General features: G+C 34.3%; 1 long non-coding RNA gene across 1 annotated transcript in view; it reads left to right on the top strand.

The window, feature by feature from the left end:
- Positions 1-20,523, top strand: part of LOC112126829 — a 121,352-nt gene extending 100,829 nt beyond the window's left edge. The window contains exon 3 of the long non-coding RNA XR_002910247.1: positions 19,776-20,523. This is a non-coding gene — a long non-coding RNA (uncharacterized LOC112126829). The remainder of the gene's footprint in view (positions 1-19,775) is intronic.
- The last annotated feature ends 5,430 nt before the right edge of the window (positions 20,524-25,953 follow it).

Below are 25,953 nucleotides of genomic sequence, written 5' to 3'. Positions count from 1 at the left end.
AGTACATGGGCTGCATTGGTGGAGTACACCAGGGCAGCCTGGATGTATAGGAAGGATTATGTTGAATTATAACATTATGCTGTTTATGAATCCACGTCATTATTATTTTTTAGTTTTTTAAAAATTCTTACGTGTATACTTATTTTCCTACTTAATTTTATTTGTTACTGTTTACTTGTTTATCCTTATTTCTTCTTCTTAATCTATTTTATTGTATTTATTTCATTTTACTAATTAATTATATTTAGTTATTTTTGTTACTTCAGAAAAAATTTATACTTTTGTTAACCATTTAAAATAATTTATAATCAGAGGTTTATATTATTTTGCGATGTATAAAATTATTTATTTATATATTTTACTTTATCCTGTTATTATATTATCATCATTAATATTACTATGTTCTCGCCACCTTTCGTCAGACGGACTATCCATGCTGTATTGTTTATTTTATTATAATATTGTTTGCTGTGTTGTTTATTTATATTATTATAATATTGCTTAGAAATTTAATAAACTTTATTATTATTATCATTATTATTAAATTTATTAGATTTCGTGATCCGATTGGCCAAATAACTTATTTCAATTAATTAATCTTTATGTAAGGTATTGATTGAGATAAAAAAAGTCAGTGTCACGAGGGGGATTCGAACCCACGACCTTCGGCTAAATACGCCGCTGCTCTAAGACTTGAGCTATCGCGACATCGATCCCCTCGGACACCAACTTAATCTCAACCTCATTATACTTCATAATGCCGATTATACGTCATTTGAAAAGTGACAAAAAGGAGGGCAAATTCGAAAGGTGGGATTGAGATGGGAAGTTGGTGTCCGCGTGGATGGAAGTCGCGATAGTTCAAGTGGTATTTAGCCGAAGGTCGTCGGTTCGAATCCCGCTCGTGACACTGGCGTTTTTTATCTCAACCAATACCTTGCATAAAGAGTATTTAATTGAAAGAAGTTGTTATTATTATTAATGTAAAGCGGTAAAAGTAAAAACGTCCTTTAATTTGCTATGGTTTCTTTAATTAAGATACAAAATAATATAATACCTTGTCCCAATATTGCAGTCTTATCATTTAGAGTATTCAGAATTATTATTAAATATTATGAACGACTTAAATGAAAAAAATTATTTGATAAATCAATAAAGGATCCAAAAGACAAAAACGTATTGAGAGTAAATACAAATATATTAAATACTACGTGTAGGTATTATATATGCAAAATAAGTAGATCCGAAAAAGTATCTTATTTGTATTCAAAGATTTAACAGCATGTAGTTATTTATAAAATTGATTTATAATTATTATGGTATATCATGTTTTTGCCTCCTTCACTCAGATGTGAATAAACCGGACGATTCTTCATTCTCTGACAGCAGGATGGGAAAAAAACGTGATACACGATTCTTACACAAAACAATTACACCCGTGAGCAGAAAGTACAGAAAGCGGGTGTCACTAGACGAGTGTGTCAAGGATGAAGGATGAAAAGAATGGCGCTTTTTCTCCCCCTGGCCACCCTTTTGGGGGCTAATAGTTAGAACTAAGCCAAGCAAAGTTTGGCTAAACTTATTTTAAATTTTGAAGAAAAAAATGTTGTCTTTAATTTCTTGCTTTTTAATCAAGTTATCATTAAAAAAACATCAAAAGTTAAGCATAAAAACAGAACGTAGGTACTAAAAAAGATGTTATTTTATCGAAAATATTGCCCTCCGTATAGCTGAATATAATTTCAAAATTTTGTGTTATTTTTCAACCTTTATAACTGTAAAAAAAAACAGATTTATATAAGACACGTGTATTTAATGTATAATTTTTATTCCATGGCGATAACAACAAATGAGTTGTCTTTCAAGAAGTATTTATAAATATCAACGTTTCTAAACATGTATTTCTTAATTGAATACCATTCCGTCCTATTAAGAGACAGAGGTATTGAACATTCCTCTGCCATCTTGAAATAACAAGATTATTATTTTCTTTAAATTCACTAATTTCGTGGTCCACTTAACCAATTAATAATTACAATTAATTAAGGTTTTTAGTTGAGATGAAAAAAAGTTAATGGCACGAGCGGGATTCGAACCCACGATCTTCGGCTAGATACGCCGCTGCTCTACCACTTGAGCTATCGTGACCTCGATCCCCTCAGACATCAACTTCCTATCTCAACTAAAAACTTTAATTAATTGTAATTATTAATTGGTCAAGCGGACCACGAAATTAGTCAATTTAATGAATTAAATGAAGTACACTTCACTAAAGCTCTCCGAGGCCATTTCATTTGTCGTCGAGAATCCAATCCGATTATACGACATTTGAAAAATGGCAAAAAGGAGGGAAAACTCATAAGATGGGGTTGAGATAGGAAGTTGATGTCTGAGTGGATCGAGGTCACGATAGCTCAAGTGGTAGAGCAGCGGCGTATCTAGCCGAAGATCGTGGGTTCGAATCCCGCTCGTGCCATTAACTTTTTTTCATCTCAACTAAAAACCTTAATTAATTGTAATTATTATTTTCATTAATTTTCTTATTGGATTCACATTTATTGTCTTATTCGATGAAAGTCCGTTCGACTTGTGTTTTTCTCACAAAAATGAAAATCATTGTTTAATAGTTAAATAGCATCTCATTGTTATAGAATATAAAAAACATTACAATCTCTCTCTCTCTCTCTCTCTCTCTCTCTCTCTCTCTCTGTTTATCTATCTATCTATCTATCTATCTATCTATCTATCTATCAATCTGAATATTTACCTACCCATCCACCCATCTATCTATCTATATATCTATATACATAGCTATCTAGGAACTTTCTCTCGTTCTCTCACTCATATTTTTCTCCTTTTTTCAACTATATTAACAATCCAACAGAACAACAAGGTCGTCGATAGCTGCAACGGTAAGGCGTTGACACGGCGCTCAGCTCAGTAAGGTAAAGGTCCCGGGTTCGAATCCAGAGGCCCTAAATTCCAACCTTACATACCTTCAAATGCGCTTTCTTTAACGAAAACAGCGGCACCCTGGCATATGACCACTGCTGTAGCGACCCCGAAAAAAAATTAATTCAATTGAAATTATTGAATTGAATAAAAAAGTACGTTTTTACCGCCGTTGAATAAAATTTACCGACGCATAATTCAAATAGACAACAATAAAACCTAATACTTTCTGTATGATTTAAATCTTTACATAAACAACATGTTATTTATGGGAACGATTATTTTTACTAACGCGGATTGTTTAGTTCTGTGGCACAAGTGAATGAGATATGTGTTGTTTGATTGCATTTATTGGTTTGAATGAAGAAAGTTCGTTTTTGTATCATTGTACTGAGTAAACGTAATTTATTAGTTTGAAAGGAGAAACCCACGAACGTTATGGAATACAGTGGGGTAGTGCGAATGACGTCTGGTCTGTGAATTTGATTTATTGGAGTTAATGAAGGACCTTCCCCAATTATCCCGAGTAATATCTAGTTTTGTGGTCATCAGATTGCCATGTTTTTACATGTATACATACTTATTGTATGTACAAAGTATTTCGTGTTAATAGTACATATATATTTTATTGACGAGGTCATGGAGTACGCCTGAAGGATATATGACGTAAAGATAGGTTACTTTAACAAGCAAAGCTTACTAAATGTGAACATAATTGGCTGTCAGAAAAGTTAATTAGTAAAAATAAAATGCCGGAAAGAAAAGAAAAGAACGGCGAAGAAAAGAGGGAGGTCGATGAACATGTAATTTGTCCCTCGTAAAACGATCTACAATATATAAACAACAATTTTATTCTTTTCAATACAGGCAGTTACTATATTTCGACCATTGTTTCGCTAATATAAAATCTAGTTCTAATAAACTTTCACCAATTCAAAAACCGGTTCCAATTAAAACTGGTGCTGAATGGCCCACACGTTCCTCAGAAAAGAGTCAGAACGAGTATAGCAATGTTTATTTGTTTATACTTTTAGCTTAACAGGTTCAATGACTTTAGGTCTGAGTGCTATTTCATCATTGGAGAAAGTTAATGTATATAATATGATTTCATGTATACTTTAATTTAGTATTTCTTGAATTTTTCAAATGAAAAATTTACGTTGAAATTTTCCAATTGGTCACTTGCATGAGTTTCATGACTTTAGCTGTTAGTTTAAATCTAATTTGAATATACACTGAGGGTATCTATCTACAAATAGTACTCTTGTGCAATTTATATTCTATTAGGCTGTCCACGCTATTTTTCCGGCAAAAGCGGTTACATTCTGAATGTAAACATTGCTAGAATTTATCACGTCGAGTCCCAATTAAGAGAAACAATTGATTTATGGTTATTTGGGAATGAAGTAGTTCGTTTGCTTTTTCCTAAGAAGCGTAGGAGGCGCTTTTATGAGGACGGTTCAAATAAGAGTTTTATATTCGAATAAATTTAATGACTAAAATAAAAAAAATATGGAAATAGAGAAAAAGAAAGAATACCCGGCGGCATGATAAATATACTCATATGCTCTTTCGATTATTCTTCATTTCTCCATTTACTGTTTGTTTTTTTACTTTTACATAGTTTAATTCTTGCTGTTCAACTTTTAACATTGTTTATCTACCTGTGCCTATCTGTCTATAGATCTATTCATTAAAAGAATGTCGAAATCTTTCAATCTAATTCTTATTCACGCACTCTCACCACACACACTCTCTTTCTCTCTCTCTCTCTCTCTCTCTCTCTCTCTCTATCTATCTATCTATCTCACTCTTTCTCTCTCGCTCTCTCTCTCTCCTTCTTCTTCTTCTTTCTCTTCCTCTTCTTTAGTTTCTGATATTAATATTCATATACAGCCACAAACACAACACTAAGGAATTGCAGCGTCGGTGGGTCGAGTCGCAAAGTAACTCTTCAGTTTAAGAGCACAGTTATCAAGGGGTAACTCACATGTCTAATAATAGGCCATACTTGACACACAAACACTTATTTTTTGGCAAAACACCGCGTATAAATCCGGGATGCAGGCAATGTCACTCAATCCCACCAATGATGTGCAAATTATGCTTGAGCACGGTACCAATTTGATGGAGTCTCTGCTCCGATTCTCTGTTCCGGAGGAAACATCGTTATTTTATTGTATAAATGACGCAAAAATATTTTGTTTTGATTTCCTTTTGGGTTCATTGAGTTTGAATGTATTTATTAGTGTGAATATGTAGTACGTGGCCGATCATAGTATACTAAATAATCATCGATCCTCAATTAGATTAGTTACAAAGTTTGTTTAGAAGGTGATGGAGACATCGAGATTCCACCACCCTATTTGAGTGAATGACATTTCAATAGGAAAAAATGTATTTAATAATGAATGGTGTTTAGCTTTAAGAACTGCATGCGTTGTGGGGTGATTATCCCTGGAGTTTTGAAAAGGTAGAACACAAAAGACCGAGGGCTGAACCTGGGCTGAAGAAATTCCGCGGTAAGTAATTAACTGTAAATCAGTAATCAGTTTTCCTCGCTGAATATGGCGTGAAGCCAAAACGCTTATGTGAGAAATGTAAACCTGCGTAATAGGCTTACTCAACAAAGTTCGATTAGTAGTTTAACATCATTTCAACAGAATTCTCTCCTGTTAACATTTTAACACGATTTCTCGTGTACCTATATACACTGCCCATTTAAAAATAAATAATACAAAAATCGTCTCCCTGGTTTTGCACGAAAAATGGCCAGCTTTGGAAATGCATATTTTCTCATCCTTTTAAGTCACAGACCTGCGCTGAGTCTCATTTTTCCGAAAGTTTTACGTTGAACATGATAGATTTTTAAATGTTTTGCTAGCTTCAGCCATTCATCAGTACATTCAAAAATTCGGGAACATTTTAATTTTTGCACATTTTACGAAAATTTGAAATTGAGATGTGGAGCCAGGAATTCGTCCTTGGAGCTGCCCCCTATAGAAATTGAAAGGAAATTTTAATAGACTTTCAAATGGGCACTTTCCACATTACCCGATTTCCCAACCGTTTTTGAGCGATTCTCGATTAAATGTTTACGTGCTGATGGAAAAAAACCGATCCCTCTCTCTCCTAGTTTTAATAAATCTATAGTTTCAATACGTTATTCGAAGCCAAACTATTGTGGCAGTGCACTGTGAAATGGGAAGAAAAAGTAGAATTTACGTGATGAGGTAAACAATGATTATCGAAAGCAGATGAATTCCGCATCCCTAAAGGTCAAAGTAAGAATTGTCGCTTCCCTGTTCACTTTTTCGAAAAATCCTCAGAAACACTTTGTACAACGTATAATTTTCGAAAACATGACTGTTCAAAATTTATGCATTCTTGAAAATCGGGAGAGCGAGAGAGGGATCGGTTTTTTCCAATGGCACGTAAAAAACAAGTTTTTTTTGCCAAAAATCGCAAAGAACTCGAAAACGTTGAGAAATCGGGCAAAGTGGAAGGTGACAAAAAAAAGTTTATTAAAATTTCCTAACGATTTCTTTAGGACGCCGCTCCAAGGACGATATCTTGGTTCCACAGCTCAATTTGAAATTTTTGTAAAATGTGCAAAAATTAACATGTTCCCGAATTATTTCATTTACTGATGAACGATTGAAGTTAGCAAAACATTTAAAAAGCCAACTTGTTCAGCGTAAAATTGTCTAAAAGATGAGATCTAGCGCAGGTCTGTGGCTTAAAAGATTGAGCAAATATGCATTTCCATATTTGGCCATTTATTCGTGCAAAACACAGGTGGTCGGTTTTTTTTATGGGCAGTGTATAATGAAAAAAACACATATGAACCTATCATGCCAAATATTGCCAATCAGAATCCAATCGGGCCAATCGAAACAAAATAAACTTGCATAATACGACAAAAAGTTTTTAATAAATTCCTCTCCCGTGTATATTGACGTTAAATACATATAATCAAAAAGGATAACCTTATTTATTCGGCATTCACTGAACCCTTTACCATTTTTGTTTGATTATTATTTTATATAATAGCAACACGTCAAAGATTGTTATTTTTAGTTGTTGATCAATTCATAAGCTTGAAATAAAAATAAAATAATAGCACCGGATGAACCGGTTTCCAAACCTTCTCAATTTCTCATTTTAGAAGTTGAATTATAAAAGTTCGTCTAGAAATGATTCCCTGTTGTTTTTGATTATTCACACGTCCAAAAGTAGTATTTTATGATTGATCTTAATTTTACCCGCCTCGAAAACGAAAATCGGTGTACATTCTTAGTGGGAAGGTCGGACCTTGAACTTAATAGATACGAAAGCAGGAGTTGGCATGTTTCGCAAATGGAACCTCGTAATACTTATCTGCCGGGGAGTGGCGTAGTCGTTATCGTACGAGAAAGATGCCGCATCCCAGGACAACAATCCAACGTCGCCCCTTATCGTTCAACAAGACGAAAGACGCTTTTTCAATCTTCAAATGGGACCTTGCGACCGGCCTTCTAAACAGACTGGATGGAGGTTTCTTTTCTTTACTGCCTCCGATAAATTCTTCTATAAGATGATGAAGAGATTTACGCTGTTTTTATGTATTCGGCTATCAAGGCTGACGATCTGATACATAAACTTGACACCTTTATAAAATCTGCTTTCCGCCTGAACCCTGTGATTTAAGTAAACATTTTTTTATAGGCTTATTTTCCTTTAAAAAAGACCGTCCGTGATTTTTTTTATATTTCTTAGGTAACATGTAAACTTTTGTCTTCTTTACTTAAAACATGCAGCCTGTACGTGTAAAATTCGCCTCCATATGTCAGCATGGGGTTGCTATCACTTTATCTAAAATCGTACTTTATCATACGTCGTATTTTATTCCTAAGAGCTCGGTGAGAAGTGCCACATTTTCTTTGGGACGGTCCAATCTTTGTTGCTTCATCATTGCCCCGCTTATAGCACAGTATTAAGGATAGAATTATTATAGAGGAATATTGCATTATTAATAATGAGAATATATCGTCCAAACTTGTACTTGTTGGATTATGGAATGTTGAGGACCAAACCTGATCTGGGGAGAAAGTAGAGAGAATTTAGTGTAAGGATCAATCATTGGAGAAGAAAGGGAAGTATTAAATTCACTAATTTCGTGGTCCGCTTGACCAATTAATACATTACAATTAATTAAGGTTTTTAGTTGAGATGAAAAAAATTAATGGCACGAGCGGGATTCNTGTCCGAGTGGATCGAGGTCACGATAGCTCAAGTGGTAGAGCAGCGGCGTATCTAGCCGAAGATCGTGGGTTCGAATCCCGCTCGTGCCATTAACTTTTTTTCATCTCAACCAAAAACCTTAATTAATTGTAAAGGGAAGTATGTTGACTTGACGGTTGGAAGAAGCTCTATAAGATAGCTGATATGTATGTATGTGGATATTTATCTATGTGTATGAATGTACAACTGTGCATATATATATTATAAATATATATTTGTATGTGTGGATGTGTGTGTACGTATGTGTAACAGTATGCGTGGGTATGAGTATGTATGTGTGAAAGAGTATGTATGTATTTGCTTTTTCTCTTTCCCTCTTACGCCAAAAATAATGACATAGCAAGAAATGAACATCAAGCACACAACAATAAGTGAAAGGCCATACCTCCTCCACCTGAATTATTACATCCCCATCAGCCTTTTTTTTCTTACGTGCTCGCTCTCTCTGACCCCCAAGTTGTGAAGCTTCCGTCTATAATAAAATAGCCAAACAAACTGTGAAAAGTCGGCAACGGCTTGAGAGCAGTATAAGAAAGAAGGCCAAGACGATTGGAAGAAGCTCTATGGATAGGTTTGACAGGTTTTTGGAAAAGGATATTTGAATATTTCAAGAAAAATATGAAGTGAGTGGAGTTCACGGAGGGTTCGGTTAGTGATGAGTTCAAAGCTAGGATCTTCATGATTCGGCATCCGATAACCGTTTTCGGTTTTCGGTTGGAGGGACATTGCTCAAGGGATGAGAGGTTGTCACGGATTTTAGCTTCGTTAGAAGCATGTTTCAGGTGTATGTCTCACCGAAGTAATGGTCGAATGTGTTGGCTTTGTCAAAATCGAACCTGCCCTAAGACCCGTCGTCTCGATCGGATGTGTTTTTTCCGATTTTATGGTAGCTAACCGCAAAGATCAAATGATATTAGGTTTGTGAGAAACTAAAGACTTTATACAACTAATCTCCATTATAGTTAGACAGCAACAAAGAAAAGTTCACTAGTTGCCTCACGTTTCTGTTAGCAAGCAGAACTGGTTGAAAAAAAAATTTAACCCTTACAATAATCGGATTATCTGGAGAAAGAACTTTATCGATCAACCTAAAATATCATCTATAAATCTGTTTATTTGTTTCAATTTTTATTGATACCTATTTATCAACTTTATAATTTAAAATTCAACGTTTTAGTTAATTAAAAAAAAATCAATTCAGTCAATTATGTATCAAGCAATTCATCCATCTATCTATTTATTTAAACATCCATTTCATAACCTATTTGGACCAAGCCCTATTCGTATTAGCAAATATTCGGACTGGAAAAACAGATCTGGTTTGTTATAAAATGAATGTATTATACAGGAGATACACACACGTTAGACGTTTTGTATCATTTCTATCTGCCTATTTTAGACGTTTGCCCTCAGTTTTTAATAATAATGGTTAAAACACGTCACTGAAGATGACAAGAGGTCGAAACGCGACCACAATGATCGGGAATCGCGTACTACTTTTTTTTTTTGACTGGGCTTCCGACATCTAGGTATTTCAGTCCTCAACTAATTCTATATTCTATTTACACGTTCAAACACTACTCATTCAAATAAATATATTCATACACATAAATACATCCATACAGTACACTCATTCCGTTTGGTCCGTGGAGTACTTGATATACCTCCACCGACATATAATCAAACTAATCTAGATTGGTGTCGATGGAGTAGTTTTATAAATATTCCGCCATCGACCCTGAACACACACTCATACGCTCTCCACGTTCGAGGGGCGATGATGACGTTATATTTCACCCTCGCCATTCACGCTAATAAATACATGCACTCAGACAAAACATATAGACACACAACACATAAGACATATTATATACAATAAAAATCCCCGATTTCCCCTAAAAACGGGGACCCAGAAACCCGCTGCAGTGCTCGAGTATCATTTTCAGACTGGATGGCATGCCTACACGCTCCCTGTAGGGAGCCAAGGCATGACATGTTTCCAGTATGTGGGACACATCGAGCAACCTTTCTCTGCATAAAGGGCACCGGTGCGGGCTTTGGCCTAAGAACAGGTGCCCTGTGTCAACCGAAGTATTTATTATAATCCATAAATTAAATTTGAGGATTTAGCTCCTTTAGGTGACAAGCACCTGCGAAAATAAATCAATTTTGTCCAAACATGTATTAATTTTTCATCAACCCAAAAGACGTTAATAAAAAACTAAGATAACATAGAAGTTTTACATTAATGAATAAATGCGTAGGTACATATGGCACACGGCTGATCAATTAAAATCCTGAAACTGGCCTTAATTTTTCTTTCGTTAGATTCAGCTTCCATTTATTTTTCGTTATTTATTAATTATATTAATTCTTAAAGGCATTAGTCGTCTAAAAATGGCTTCAATGCCATAATGTTATTTTAATTTCTTTAAGCATTGTCGACTCAAAAGGGGAATCAATAATAGTTCAAAGTAAAACGAAAATCTCAAAAAATTGTATTTTCCAACAATAGGATGGTTCAAATGTATTTTAAAATTTTTAGTTTGATATTGATATTGGATATTATTGTGGAAGAGGATATCGAGCTGTATTCCTACCGACATCCTCCGAGGTCTCTCTTATTAGAAATACAGCCTGAGCATAAATGCAATATGCGCACTCCGGCCACTGGGATCACGTCTCTCATAAAATCCGCCTCTCTATCTCCGCTGAAATAAATTGAGCGAAAATAAATTTTTATGGGATTTTAATGAAGGTCGGTGATACATAAAACAGGAGCAATCGTGGCACAATGAAAATTTCACGTGACAGCTCGACGAGGCCAGCTCACAGAGCCGTTATGAATATCAGTCAATGTCACGATGTCAGCCAGTTTATGTAATAACTAAAATGAAAATCATAAATATAACTTCAAAGAGAATGCGAATTAAAAAAGTACAATCTATTGATCATTATACAAATGAGTAATCAGATAATAAAATGCAGTTGCAGAAGTTTATGTAACAGTAGTAATAGTAGTATGAATCACGGTTGCAGTCTAGGTAATAAACGATAGTAGAGGAGATGTACATATTGAGTATGTACAATATTTTTAATGGTAATAATTATTTGGATAGCAGCAGTTAGGAATTCTTTTAGGTAATAAATGATAGGTAATTACGGATTGTCAGAAAGGGACTAAATCTAAACGTTTTCGTTCTCAAAGTGGTCAAGTTATAACCGTTTGTACTACGTTTTAATAAAGGATGTACCTTGTTGAATGTAGTCCTTTTGTGAAAACATGGCATGTCCGCGTAACACACAAAGTGAAAGAGAGATTGATTGATTAATAATCTATACAAGGCGTTCGGCTACACGTGTTACAAACTTTGCGAGTAGATTCTACGTTCAAAATGGAACCAAAAAGTCCTAATGAACTATGGCCTGAATTTCAGCATTTATGGAGTTATTCCACTTTTTCTGTGATAACAACAAAAGTAAAAGGTATTAGACAAATTCGTTGATACCATTGCAAACTAAAAAAGGTTACTGTTGTTATTTACTGTTAAATTTTCAATAAATTTTTATCATTATTGTAAACGTTCTTGAAATAGGAGTTTTAGTAGTGAGAACTTTCAAAAATAATTATTCAGAAATCGTGAGATGCGGCCTTGTGTGATGTAGGTTTCAGAAAAACATTTTCTTTATCGTGCCAACGTTTCGATCTTTATTGAGCCCTGAAGATGATCTCAATAAAGATCGAAACGTAGTCACGACAAAGAAAATGTTTTTCTTAAACCTACATCACACCAGACCGCATCTCACGATTTCTGAATAATTATCGATTAACGTCACTAATCACCACACATTTGAAAAATAATATTTTTCTCAAAGTTGAAAATTTTATTATGGTGATTCTAAACTACTATTTCCAAACCTAGAAACCAGCAAATCTCAACGCAAACGTACTCCATTTAATATCCTTTTAGTGGTGCAATTGCTTTTAATTACTTTTTTCAAGGATGAAGAAATTGATGAAGGAAAGGAAAAAACCTTGGCTGAAGGATTGGTAAGGTGGAACGATTAATAATAATAAAAAATAAAATAATAATTATGGAAATTTTGAATGAATTTTTTTTACGTTTTTTAATTTCGATTCGAAATGCTCTCCAGCCACCGCAGTGTATTTCGACGCGCTGCCGTCGCATTAAACCCCCAAAACCCGTACGTAAGACGTATATCAGCATATTCTTCATTAGAAAAAATATCCATAGTTATTCAGAAATCGTGAGATGCGGTCTGGTGTGATGTAGGTTTCAGAAAAACATTTTTTTTATCGTGCCAACGTTTCGATCTTTATTGAGATCATCTTCAGGGCTCAAAATGTTTGTCTACTGTGTAATTGTGCCATTCTTGCGTGTCGTGTTGAGGGTGAAACGTTGGCACGATAAAGAAAATGTTTTTCTGAAACTTGCATCTCACCAGACCGCATCTCACGATTTCTGAATAATTATCGATTAACATTCACTAATCACAACAAAATATCCATAGTGTTAGCAAGATATCACATAGTTAACAGAAAACGTATTGAATCTTAAAACTCTTTTATTCTGGAGAATAATAATACAATAATCCTTTAATCAAAGTTGCAGTCGTGTTGGTAAATAAGTAAACACTTGCGCTATTTCAGTATCGAACCCAAATTAAAAACAAGTTTAATAGATTCATTCAAAATTTCCTTAAGTTTTTTTTGTAATTTTCCACCTTACCAGTATGTTAGCCACGGTTTTTCTACTTTCCTACATCAATTTCTTAACATTTGAAAAAAGTAATTAAAAAAGAAATTACACAAAGGAAGGGAGTAGGTTTTCTGAAATTTGCTCGTCTCTAGGTTTGGAAATAGTAGTTTAGAATCACCATAGTAAGTGTTTCAATTTTGAAAAAAAATTTTTTTTTTCAAACTTCTCGCTGCTCAAACGCTTATTTCACGACCGTTTACAAGTTTATTACTGATGTCACATTATTGGAAATTTAACGTAGTTTTCAATGTTATCAACGGATTTGTCCAAAACCTTCTAGTTTTGGAGTTATCATTGTTTACTTGAAACCAAGTCGTGAAAACTTACGAAATCAGAAAAAATGGAATAACTCCGAAACTGCTGAGATTCGGACCATAGTTAATGAGGACTTTTTGGTTCCGTTTTGAATGTAGAATCTAGTGGGAAAGTTTGTAACACGAGTAGCCGAACACCCTGATTTCACCACGCAATCATAGGTTTCATGGACCTTTCTGCCATTTAATGTGGAGAGAGAGAGAGAGAGAGAGAGAGAGAGAGAGAGAGAGAGAGAGAGAGAGAGAGAAAGGTGAGAAAATTACAAATCTGTAGCTAGAACGAGAGAGAGAGAGAGAGAGAGAGAGAGAGAGAGAGAGAGAGAGAGATTATTGTAGAAAGAAATAGCCATAAATTATATTATAATGTTTTATTGTCATTTATAAATTATTTCTCGTCGTAAAAAATGATATTGATTAGATAGATTAGAGAGAAACGCAGCAAGTCGAACAATACACTTTGATTTACACAATATAAGACTGTTTTGGCATTCAAGCCACAAAAATAGCCTGAATAACGTGTATTTTGTGTGAATCATTGTGGGATTTGCACGTGCAACCATGCTCGATATGATATATCATTCTCAGAAGCCGATTTTTCTTTAGAAAAGCTAGAGTGATGTTTAAAGATACCTAGTGTAAATGATGAATCGGAGAAACAAATGGTCTATTGGCCTATATATTTTCTTAAATTATAGCTATTTACGCCAGAAATCAATTAAAAACAGTTAATAACGTTACAAAATAAATGGGCTCAAAGTTAAAACAGGAACACCTTTTTTGGAATAACATTTTTGTTGGTGTTGAAAATGATGCAGGATGTATGTAACATTGTGTTCCCCTTGGTATTAGAGGTAAGCTCGACTTAAGTTGAAAGCCTTGACTTATCCTTATACATAAGTAAACATACGTGGAACCTCCTCTGTGGGAAAGCAGTTTCATCCGATTTATATTCAAACAAATTTATAATTCAATCGGTTCCGATTGCAAGTTAGATAATGAAATATAAATTCAAAAGAAGCAAGAATAAGAAACAAAAGATGAAAAATCTTTTAATTTTAAAGGGGAAGGAAGCCGCGATTGTCGATTTCTCAAATGGTTGAACATTAAACAATCAATTAATTTCCAAGTCTCTCGTTGTTGCTATTGCGGGTCGTGTATGCCCTTGTCGCTCAAATCCGCATCCTGATGGACCTTTAACAAGACCCTTTGAAGTTCGACCCGGTTGAAACGATCAATCATCTATTCCTTCGAATTAACATTTAATTTATTTTAAATTTATTGAAGACTTGTAGTGGTTATTGCGAGTAAAAGGACACGGATTATTTGTATTTATTTATCTGTTTTATTTGCACTTATTTGGGGCTTTTAAATTGATTCTGGTTTATTTGGCCTCTCTGTGGGCGTTGGCATGTCAATAAAACCGTAAAAAATAGTATTGTTTTTAAAGTAGTAGTATTCTACTACTAAAGTACTAGTATTCTTGTCTAGTTCATTTATGTATATTTATAATTAATTGTAAAAAATTGTTCATAATAATTTTGCGTGGTAATCTGATCGAAGAGCTTACTGTTTAGAAATGTGTGGTGATTAGTGACCGTTAATCGATAATTATTCAGAGATGAACAAATTGAGATGCGGTCTGGTCTGATGTAGGTTTCAGAAAAACAACCTGTGTTTGTGTAATTGTGCCATTCTTACACAAAAGACAAACACTTTGAGTGAGTAGAAATACTTTGATTGAATATAAAAAATATATTTTGCATTGTATAAATTCACTTTTCCACATCCTAAATGTATTTGTTAAATGTAAACAATGTTTGTAAATCCCAGGCCCTGAAGATGATCTCAATAAAGATCGAAACGTTGGCACGATAAAGAAAATGTTTTTCTGAAACCTACATCACACCAGACCGCATCTCACGATTTCTGAATAATTACTGTTTAGAGAAGGATAAACCAATAACAAGGGACAAAAATAATTATTTTTAAAATTCTTTTATTTATTGTTTTACAACAAATTATGTATTTGAAAGAAATAAAAGAAGAAAGATTTACGGTAATTCGTAAATAAATAGGAGCTTAGAAGATTGTGCTTCTTGTAGGGAGGATTCGAAGTATTTCGGGTAGTATCCAGGAGCTGCTTTTGGGGAAAGTTTTTGGTAATACACTGGACCTCTTAAGAATTACAAACTTTTGGCGGAAATAGAAGAATTGTGGCTGGACTAGTTATTTTTCGATGGTTTTTGAATATTCATTCTAGTTGTTATGTCAGGATGAGGGCGGAATATTTTGGAATGGTTTTGAAGGAAGAGTGAAATTTTTTCGTAAATCTTGGCTCTGTTCTGACGCCATTTTTAATAATGGGCGTTTGATTTTATTTTTTATAGTTTTATGAGGAAATATCCAATTTATTTGTTTTTGGAGTCTGTATTAGCTTTCCTAGATTTTCCAGGTACATGTGCTTCCAATGTTGGATTTAACTTGCATGTGAGTTAATGCAGCTTTTGCGGATCCAAAATTCCATATATTACGTTGATAGGATAGTTAATAATAATATTAAATTTTTATAGCCTGTAATGATTTTTCTTCAAAGTAAGTCACTTTTAAATTCAGGATCTCGCTTCTAACAACAAGGTATTTCAATGTTTGAAAAACCTGTACGTACATATAAATTTATAAATTAGAACCGATGCAATCATTACTGAATCCATTTGGTTCAACTGGTATGGTTTATTTGTTGTCATCTGGTATTGTTAGATGTCTTTGTTCCGCACACGCCATTATGTTTATCTGGAAGACCCTCTACCCTATTTTCTCTTTCAGCCTTATTTATGGTGTTCAGTTAGCATTGGCCCATTCGGCCTGGGTTATTTTTTCCAAAAGGGGTGATTACATTATTGGAAAAATCTTAGATTATATTAATAAAAGAAGAAGATGCCAAAACTACGAAACCATGTTTAATGTTAAGTAGGCCATAGTGACATAAAGTGTAATAACATGATTAATTTTAATATAGTTGTTACTAGAAATTTTTACAGCAGATAAGCAAAAACGAAAAGAAATAAACTTTAGAATAATCATCGTAAAGAAAAACCAGATATGACATAAATTGCCAGAGACTGAACTTACTGAAATAAACAGATAGATAAATATTGAGTTGATACAAAAAAATTACAAATTGTTCAACTGTACGAGGCCATCATACATTACATCATACCGGTAAAACTAGATTTCATAATGGTTATAAACACTGTTTTTTTTCATCATTGATGATCATTGCCTTATTTGTTTCCAAACATCCGCCTTGCTTCTGTCTCTGCCATCATGCTTCCTACTTCTTTCTCCCGGCGATCGTGGGAACGGAGAAACACAAGGTGAGTAGATTACACACCTTGAAATCATCGTGAGAAGACAGACACATAGATGGTCAATGAAAAACTAAAAAACACGAAAAAAAGTTTTTCGTTTTTCTACATAAAGAGTCAATTATCTTTGTCTTTATCAATATTACTGTTCTGACATTATTTTTATCCATTCAGTTGACTGTATGAAATTTAATCAAATTGTAATTTTTTTAGTTTTATATATTTTAATTTACTTACTAAATACTATTACTTCAAATTACTTCATATCAGTTCATTTTTCTCGTTTTTAAAAAAGTTGCGTGGGACCGAATTTTTTCTAAGTAAATTATACTAATTTATTAAATATCTAATCTTCTCTACACGGTTATTGTTAAATATAAGTTTTATTCTACATGGGTTTCTACTGAAAGAAAGAATAATATTTTGATGGGAAGTTGTGGACAATATTTCAAGCGTTGGCATAATTGTAGGCTATTCAGACCAAACAGTTCAATTTTAGGTTGTAAAAAAATTATATACGTTTTTTCAAACCACTGTGTTCGATCGTAGTACTTGAAGATATTTATCAAAATATATATAGCCGTTTGTAGCCCCTTTCCGTCTTCGTGCTGCTAATATGATCCCGGTCTGGCATCACGAAGGGTCTTTACAGGCATCTTGAGGCAACTGGCTACTTCTTCTTTTATCTTGATTAGGTGCAAAGTTCATACGATGGTGCGAGGTCGGTCTATTTCGTATCACAGAAATGGAATGAATTATGCTTATCTTACAGAACATTATTTTTGTTTATCAAAGATTGGCTTCTGTTGACAAAAATACCATGCTGAGCTGCATATAATTACGAATCCGGATCATTGATAAGGATTTTTTGTAAAATTAGGGATATCGGGGATAAAGCCTTGGCGAATCCAGTCATAAAATATCTATTTTTATTGCTATGGAAATTTTTATCAAAGGACTGTAAATAGTGCTAAAAACAAATCTGAATCGATCAATATTTTATATAAATAATCTTTTTAGTGAAATCCTGCATATTATTTTCTGGTTATACGTAAAAAAAGATATATTATATAACATATAATATCCATAGTTATATAGTTAGTTTATTTTATAGTTATTATAGTATATATTATATAAATAATAGCCTCGAATTACGTGCATACCAAGACAGAGACCACAAAGAATATAAACTAACTATAAATGAGTAAATCCGTTATATTTAGTGATCTGATTGACCCAATTACTTCTTTCAATCAATTAATCTTTTTATGCAAGGTTTTGGTTGAAACGAAAAAGCTAGTGTCACGAGCGGGATTCGAACCCAGGACCTTCGGCTCAATAAGCCGCTGCTCTAACCGCTTGAGCTTTCGTGACTTCGATCCACTCGGACACCAACTTCTCATCTCAACCTACAAGTATCGAATTTTTCTTTCTTGCCATTTTTCTCCCAATAAGTATTTTGGCCAATCAGGACACTAAGTATAATGGATTTAATAAGAAAACAAAGTATGTCTTCACCAACAGCTCTCCGAGGCCTCTTCGTATGTCGCCGAGAATACTGATTACACGACATTTGAAAAATGGCAAAAAGGAAGGAAAATTCAAAAGGTTGTCGGTTTAGATGGGGAGTTGGTGTCCGAGTGGATCGAAGTCATGCTAGCTCAAGTGGTTAGATCAGCGGCGTATTGGGCCGAAGGTCATGGGTTCCAATCCCGCTCGTTACGCTGACTTTTTTTAAATTTCAACCAATACCTTAGCCTAATCGATTTAATAAGCAAAATGAAGGATACTTCACTAAAGCTCTCTGTGGCCATTTCATTTGTCGCCGAGAATCCTGATTACACGACATTTGAAAAATGGCAAAAAGGAGGGAAAATTCGAAAGGTTGTCGGTTGTGATGGGGAGTTGGTGTCCGAGTGAATCGAAGTCACGATAGCTCAAGTGGTTAAAGCAGCGGCGTATTGAGCCGAAGATCGTGGGTTCGAATCCCGCTCGTGACATTAGCGTTTTCATTTCAACAAAACCTTACATAAAAGGTTATAAATTAGATTAAAAAATTTCTCGGCAGAAAGCTCGGACACATTTCCCATATTTTTCGACCTAGAATTTATGAAAAAAGTTTCATTAAAATCATTGATCTCTTATATGAACCAATTCCGTGTCAGTATTTGTAAGAAGAAAGGTAGTCCCTCTCATCACCCTGGTCTAGCTATTATCTTTCAAAACGGATTTTTATATAAACAGTTGTACCTAATAGATTGCCGCTTCAGAGTAATGTGGCAATGGGTTCTTGCAGAAGCAACAGGGCCAAGGCGTCCTACAAGGGAGCAGTCTTGATCCGATCCTGACCTGCCAATCCTTTCCAACACCACCCCCGTATAACATAAGCATTTAATCTTCGCACCCAATCTCATACTATTCACCGCGAAGATTGAAGAACATCTCGAACTCATCGCAGAATGGTGCAAATAATGTAAGTTGAAATTCAACGAGGGCAAATGCAACCAGATCAATTTTCCATTAAAACAACTCCTGGATTGTTGTCCTAGATTATACGCCAAGGAATACCGACATTCACACCAATGAAATAGTTCGGATTGTACTTAGAGAACAGATTAAAGACACAGTAGATTAAATCGACAAGAATTGAACAGAATACTTGGACAACTTGGACCAAAGTTAGGCATGACTAACACTACCCAAAACAATAAATCGACCTTTTTGGACATACAGACAGAATCCATCGAAGCATTCCAATCAAAATTCACCAGAAGAATTCTTTACTAGTCTCTAACTTCACCATCTGCAATGACCTCAACATTATCTCCGTTCAAGACCTGATCCGTTCCCGTTTACTGAAGTTCTGGTTTAACCTTTTGTTTCACCCTAACTGTTCTTTTTTCTGCTTTTCTACTATCTTTCATTCCTAAAATACACACACACAGGGAGAGGGAGAGAGATCAATGCTGAATGTAGTGCGACTGATGTGACCGAGAAAATCACTATATCAAATCTATCTCCCATACAATCATTTATATCCTATGTTCATAACTAATGATGTAACTTATTTTTTGTTCTAGGTAAGTAAGCTGATAAACCGTTTGAAAGTGCATAGATCGTAAGTTATTTATTTCTCGTAGTGCGATAATTTACCGTAATATAGTGTATATTGTTTTCTGCATATGAGAACAATTGCTTTTATGAACATATCCTAAAAGAAAATTGTTCAAGAACGTACGAATGTTTTATAATTGACTTCTTATCCTTAAACCGATCGCAAAAAAACCATCATAGCCGCTATTAATGACGGAGAGCGAAAAACAAAATAGACAAAAGTCCCTTACTGACAATTGCAGGATATCTTTTTGGAATTATTCGCTTCGACTGCCATTGAGATAAGTGATGCTGGGAGTTGGAGATCCATTGTTCGCAGAAAGACAAAAGGCGTCGGCCTATTGTCCGTATTGACGCTCGAATCTGAATCAATCGGTAGCTACCGATAACGCTCAGGTGTATACAACTGCAGTAACGTGGGGGTTGAATCGCCACGACTTGAATGATCCTGATTTTTTGTCAATGTTGCCTAGGAACAAATATGGCTGCAAAAATCAATATTTAAAATTACAAGTAAAAATATGTTATGTATATCTGAACAATAATGAAAGAACTGACGTAAAATCGTTATGGTATAATACACATACAATCCTGCAGTAATTTGAAAAGTGAAAGGATGGATGAAACCCTATTGTTCTCCTGCGATAGCGAAATAAATTAAGATAGCGATATTTTTCACGACTTTGGCTCAATATTTTAAGTCTCCGTTCATAAGTTCTAAGTTCTAATATCTAAGTTAATTATAATTCTATTGGATTTCGTGGTCCGATTGACCAAATAAATTGTTTTCAATTAATTAATCTTTAATCGAGGTTTTGGTGATCGGTGCCATTTTTCAAATTTCGTGTAATCTATTTGATTCTCGGCGACAAATGGGAAAAAGGAGGGAAAATTCGATATGTTGTGGTTGAGATGGGGAGTTGGTGTTCGTGTGGATCGAAGTCACGATAGCTCAAGTGGTAGAGCAGCGGCGTATTTAGCTGATGATCGTGGGTTCGAATCCCGCACGTGACACTTACAATTAAAGGTTAATTAATTGAAAAGTTAATTATAAAGTTTAAGAAATTCTTTTAATAAAAATATATGGACTACTACAAAGATCACAGATAGCTGCTATTTGAAAAGGGGGAAAGAATTTGATGTATTAAAATTATACTTTTTTCATACTTCCAAAAATATAAAATTGCTAGATCAGCTTTACAATTTGAAATTTACGTCAAAGTGTTAAATTATAGCAAGTTTGAAAAAATTGCTATTACCACAAGCCATCTTTTTTTTCAAATTTAACTATTTCAATTTGTTAATCATAACCATGCACACATATCTCATGTACGTATCAATTGATTGATTTGTATAAGATACTGATAAATGTACTTACATAATTGAATTGAGCTTATATCGTGATATCACACTTTATGAATCACCCAGTTGCGTGAATTCCCGTCCAGGACCTTGATCTTATTCATTCCGCTATGCAAGTTATGCCCAATAGTTGTCAATTGCTAGGTCATTTCAGCCCAAACGCATCAGATTTTAAACCTAGGCACATTCACATTTTTATTCATTCTTGAAGGTAGATGGGACACTCAGTATTACACCTTCGGCCTCACTTTAAACAAACACGCTAATAAATACATTAAATCTCGATGTATGGTATGGTGATAAGCATACTAGGAAGTGGGGTTTGTACTCCCCAGGCACTGCAGACTTTTGGCTTATTGTACCTTCCTTGTTCCTTAGTTCAGTGCAATAGACTCAATCCTTCTCCTTAGAAGTATCAGGTCATTGACTGTCGCTGCTACAATTTCATTCCCTAAGTTTTTTCGTATTTTAGTTTGAATCTCCATTGAGCTGTTGCTTCGCAGTAGAAGATGATATGGGTGGCTGCTTTCTCCTCCTCATTCTATAATCTGGAGATGGGATCTGGGTTGTATATGCCCATGTTGTTTAGATGTTTTCTCACATGCCTGTGACCGATTAGTAGTCCTATCACTTTTCTGAGTTTAGCCCTCTCCAGTTGCAGCAGTGATTTTGCCAGTCTTGATGAGGGTTGTTTCATTATAAGTTTGCTGAATCTAGCATCGCTAGAGTTTCTCCATTTCACCTTTTGTTAAATCTCAATGTAGGCACAGGATATCTACCAATTACTATATACAATAAACAATGAAAAAAAACAAAGATGCAAAATCTCGCACAATTTTCATGACGGGTTTCATTACTATTCGTTCAATATATGGAAGGAACGCCTACCTTTTCGTTTCCTTACAAACCTATATACAGGGTGTCCCAGTTCCTTCTGTCGAAACTCAGGGAATCGATTCTACTCTGTTTGGAGCAAAAAAACCCCAGGAGAAAATTTTCGGAAATTTCTCTATTTTGAAGGTATTCGTCAATTTAGGTTTTTTCAACTTTTCACGACCTTACCACATAAAAACGCTTACAACTTCCAAAATGTTGAGACTACAACAAATCCAATTACACCATTTGACAGAACGCTAAATTTGCTGTAAGATACTTCTATTTGCAATAATCTAAATGACATAAAATGTTAGCCAATATCAGTTGGAACATGTCAAAATTATAAAATTTAAAATTTTGGTCATGATTGCACGTTGTACTTAGTTTACATAAAAATACCATGACAACTTGTCAAATTTCACAAAAACTTTTTCACCTAATATGCTTTACGTTGATATATCCAGGTTTTTAAATAACGTTCTAGTAGTGTTGAAAAATAACAATTGAATGTTCGAAAACGTGGGTAGAAATAAATCAATTAGAACTCGCTTTGTAAAATAATATTAATATCATAATCTTTCAATAACACACCTTACCTGATACATTCTGTGGATTATTGTTTAAACTTCGATCCCATCCAGGATTTGAAAATTCAACCGGTCAAACAAGTATGATTTTTATTTTACAAAGCGAGTTCTAATTGATTTATTTCTACCCCCCCATCCAAATTTACCTTAGCTCATGTTTTCGAACATTCAATTGTTATTTTTGAACTCTACTAGAACGTTATTTAACAACCTGGATATATCAACGTAAAGCATATTAGATGAAAAATTTTTTGTGAAATTTGACAAGTTGTAGGTATTTTTTGTAACCTCAGTACAACGTGCAAAATTTTAAATTTTGTAATTTTGACATGTTCCAATTGATATTGGCTAAGTTTATCTGATATTTTATATCATTCAGATATAAGTACCTTACAACAAATTTAGTGTTCTTTCAAATGGTGTAATTGGATTTTTTGTAGTCTCAATATTTTAGAAGTTGTAAGCGTTTTTATGTGGTAAGGTAGTGAAAAGTTGAAAAAACCTAAATTGACGAATATCTTCAAAACAGAGAACTTTCCGAAAATTTTCTCGTGGGCATTTTTTGCTCCAAATGAAGAGTAGAATCGATTCCCTGAGTTTCGTCAGAAGGAACTGGGACACCGTGTATACGGCTCCAGGTTCAAAATATTTATTTTTTCATAGACGCTACAGTTCATGTTACCTCTCCAACATGAACCCAACGAGAGTCCACAGAGGACCAATGGGTACGTGTTGTTTGAGCAGTCCTATTTTAGAGAATAATATTTATTATGAACTTTTCCCATTTTGCAACCTAAGTGGAAGACTTAAAGAGATTAGAATTAGACTTTTCATGTATGGTTAGGATTGTTTTCATACAAGAGTAAAAAAGAGATATCATAACTAGATAATACGTTTCTGATTGGAATCCAATAATTTAATTTGGCCGTGGTTATTTAATACTCAATACATGTTGTATGTATCATTGTGGATTTTTGTGGTTATATTGTTTATTTACCACTTGTAGAGGGGTAGAATAAAAGGTGACTGAATATGAACCCTTAGGAGACACCGAACAAATGTTGCTCTCATGGGACGGGCTAGGTTATATATCCATTATTCAAAGTTTTTCCGAGAAGCTGATAATATATGTGAGACCAAAACACGAGTTTTTGGTTTTTAATATTAAAACGGAACTACTCAATTAAAGAGTCATGTTTAATTTAATAATTAAGGCTTATAATTTTATGTGATTAATGACATAAAGGTTTTATTGAAGTCTTTCGTCAGATTTGTAAGTCAGATTGTGCATGCTTTATCAATCAGCACATAGTTGCAAAGTGGAAGAAAAAAAGTTGTCAGTTCTAGGACAATCACTGTTGATACTTTCTAGTAAATGATTTCTACGACCTGCAGAAACTCCGTTCACGAATTGTTGCCGTGGAAGGTCGTAGATCGATCTAAAGTCTGTAAACTTCTGAAAACCCGTAATGGGATTGTTTCAGAAGAATAGTCAAAAGCGATTACTCGTGGATCTGTAAACAAACAATTTTTAGTACACGTGTTTACCCAACTTTTTCTTTTGTCTGACAAGATCTATTGGCCTGTAATCTTCGTGGCTTTGGTAAACAATCGTGATGCATAAATTAAAACTTGCCTACATGCAGTTCTGACGAATTAATACGCATCGGTACATTGAAAATAGAATTATTGCGGAAGAAGGACTTTTCATCGATTAAACAAAACGTCGTGACCTCGCATCTTGCTATTGCTACTTTTGTGTGGTGATTAGTGACCGTTAATCGATATTTATTTTCGTGTATGGGCTGCAGGAAAAAATCGAGTGATAAAGAAAGCTAAATTTACATAAAGTTTAAAATTTATTGAAAAATACTTCCTTTATATATTTTAAACCTTAAGTACATCTTATCTAAGTCAGTTCGTTTGTAGGTTGCACAGGGAATAGGATTTAAAATTAAATTTTTAATGATTCTATTATCTAGCCGTCCTTATTATACATTTTTCAGTTAACTTATTTTGCTTGTTTTTGCCTTAAGACACCGACTAATTCGTTTGCTAGCAAATCTCAGACCTTTTTTTATATCAAAGGAAAAATCATGAAGTTGGCTATTTTCAATTAATGCTCAGTTTTCTCGCGTTCGTTGTACTTTCGCAACTCTGCGCCTTTCCTTAAATATCTCACAGAAATTGCCATACTTCTAGAATATTAATATACAGAGTAAATTAAGAATATTACATATTTATTTATAAAACTTTTTTTCTTTAAAGAAACATTGTAGAAAGGAACTTAAATGAATTATGCAAAAAATAAAAAATCGGACACTTGTATTTATTAGTTTATTTTCTTGAATAAGTAGGTAAATAAAACGTTAATAACTTGTTGTTTATGTGTGGTGTTTAGTGGCCGTTAGCCAATGATTATTTGGAGATTGTGAGGTGCGGTCTGGTGTGACGTAGGTTTTAGAAAAACATTTTCTTCACCGTGCTAACGTTTCGATCTTTATTGAGATCATCTTCAGGGCTCAAAGTGTTTGTTTTCTGTGTAGATGTGTCATTCTTGTGTGACGTGTTGTGTGTGCTCTTTTGTGGTGATTTCTATGTTTAAAATGTTCCTTTTGAAATGTATTGTGGCTTTATGTATGTTGTTAATTATGGTGTTTGGTTGTTTGTGGTGATTTCTATGTTTAAAACACTGGGGGCATTCACAACTCGACACGCAAGAATGGCACAATTACACAGAGACAAACACTTTGAGCCCTGAAGATGATCTCAATAAAGATCGAAACTTTGGCATGATAAAGAAAATGTTTTTCTAAAACCTTGTTGTTTATGTTTATAGTGTTACTAATCCTTTTACACTCTTTAGATGAAAAATAAAGAAAACCAGTTCTTCATCCTTCCCAGAGCCAAATTGTCCAATGAGATAATTTGTTTGTTTATTTTGTAATTTTTTTTTTTTTGATGATGATGCAATAAATTTTAGTAAAAAAAATTATTTGATCTTAAAAGCATGGTTTTAAATAAAGATCTCGCCAGGGCAGTTACTTTCGTCAACGACGGACGGTAGCATCCGTTACACATCCCAAGTCCTTGGTATGCCGCGTTCTACCATGTATGATGTTCTACAGAGGTTGTAAGCCACTGGTGTGGACTGCAATGTACGGCGGCTAGAGACGCATTGCACTTACGTTTCCTCGAAATCGTCATTAAACGATTCCTTGATAAGTAGTCAATTCCAAACGGGAAGGGTGAGCTCTAAAACAGACATCTGAAGGCTTCGAGAAAATAGTCTAGGCACTAGACGTCCACATACCAGGTT

This window comes from Cimex lectularius, unplaced genomic scaffold, assembly GCF_000648675.2.
Source record: "Cimex lectularius strain Harlan isolate CLEC.00 unplaced genomic scaffold, Clec_2.1 scaffold89, whole genome shotgun sequence".
In the NCBI taxonomy this organism is placed as follows: Eukaryota; Metazoa; Arthropoda; class Insecta; order Hemiptera; family Cimicidae; genus Cimex; species Cimex lectularius.
The sequence above is the reverse complement of the archived record's forward strand: the minus strand, read 5'-3'. Positions and strand labels throughout refer to the sequence as shown.